Here is a 1,958-nt window from a genome sequence, read left to right on the forward strand (position 1 = left end):
AAAAAAGTGGAAGGAAATTGACGAAAGAGGGAGAAAAATAGGGAAAACGTAGTGCAGCGGCACTACTTTTAATCCTAGTTTACTATTATCCTTGTAATAGTCAACCCCGAATATCCTTTTATAGCCTATACCATTAATACAATGAATATACCATTATACACTCTTACTCGAGCAATAATACCCCAAATATACTGTTATACACTATTAACCTGGCAATAGCCTACGCCGAAAATATCGCCACCAAGTAATAGTCCATATAACGCAAACTTAATCCTCTCTCTCTCTCTGTTTCCTAGCTGTTTCTCTATGTCTCTCTCCCTCACTCTGTAGATGAATAGACATCCCGTCTGACAGCGCCAGGCTTTTACCGGCAGCCTGCGGATTTGCATCTCATTTGCATGAGGAACCGCTTCTCAGCCAATGGGGAGGCCAGCCAGGGCCCGCCTCGGGAGGGGGATTGACCAATCAGCGGCACGTCCGTCCGCTGGGAAGGCGGGGCTTAGAGGAGGGGGAGAGCGAGAGAGAGAGAGAGATGCAGTTCCTCCTGCAATGAAGAAGTAGGAGAAACCGACCGTATCTTCCTGATTCAGAATTATAGCCTATGTGGTCAACTAGAATATATATAATTTGTAGGATTATATATTATGTCTATATAATACTATGTATACAAAATGAAACATGTAGAAAACCTGCAATATATTCTAGGAAAGTGTGTTTCACTTGCTGCAAAATATGTTTTATCTACATTTATCCATTGATAAATTGATTGATATGATACCCAGTCTTCTGCACTTCATGTCAGTAAAGCCTGTTTGAATTGGACTGAATTGAGAGAGAGAGTCATAGAGGTCTAGTGGTTTGTGGCCTTGATGTTTTCAGAGAGAGGAAGTGGGAGAAGAAAGGGAAAAAAAACTGACCAAAAAACCCTAACCATGCAGTGGCTCCCAATTATAAAATGTCACAAAATGAAAGTGAATAGGCAACATGGGAGCAAATAGTCGAAGGCTAGAGGGAACAAAAGAAAAAGAAGAATTTAAGGAAGAATTCATAAGTTCAATTATTCGAGAAAAAGAGAGAGAAGGAAACAGCATCCTGCTTGTTTTTGTTTTCTCTCCAATTGGTTCATATAAAGTTGGACATTTTAATATCCAACTTTATCCAACATTTTATGTCTTTAATATTCTACCTATCAACAACTGACACTTCAAATTCCCTGATTTACACCCAGTAATATATGTTCTCATCAGCAGTTTGGCTGGTGAATGCATTACATTAGCATAGTAATCAAGTCAGGACATCCAAACCAGGGTTTCAGTACCAGATATAGACAATAGGGGGCAGTAGGTGATCTAAATCATGAGACTAGAGCATGCAGACCTGTCCTCATATATTGCCTCCTTAAACCTTTTCCATCCTGATCCCAAACTGAGTATAGGAGCATCAGAACCAGGCTCCTTAAAATATCCTAGTACTCTTATGGAGAAAAGCACAAGCCAAGCTCCATTCAAAAATATGGCTGTTTAATGTTGCCTTGCTTATTGGCAAAGGTACATACATGTTAGAATGTGACTTAAGACATTTTCTGAATCATTTGGACCTGCTCTTCAATTCAGCATACATATGAGCCTCCAAAATCACTTCATTTCAATACAATCTCAAATTTACTAGTGGTTCAACAGCCCTCCATGGTGTATTTTGGTGAAGACTGGAAATAACAGGTGAACCTGTTCCAGATGGTGAAATTTTACTGAAAGAAAGCACAGCTTGGTGGATCATCTATAAGCTGAATTAAAGAGTAGACCCTAACGATTTAAAGGTCTTAAGTCATGTTCTACCATTTGTGTGCCTTGGCCGGTATGCAAGGAAACATTAAACTGCCAGATTTTTGAATTGAGTTTGGTGTTACGTGCTCTCCATACAAGAGAATGGAGTGTATATCTCTCTCTAAACTGTCCTAT

The sequence above is a fragment of the Centroberyx gerrardi genome, chromosome 21 (genome assembly GCF_048128805.1).
Source record: "Centroberyx gerrardi isolate f3 chromosome 21, fCenGer3.hap1.cur.20231027, whole genome shotgun sequence".
Classification (NCBI taxonomy): domain Eukaryota; kingdom Metazoa; phylum Chordata; class Actinopteri; order Beryciformes; family Berycidae; genus Centroberyx; species Centroberyx gerrardi.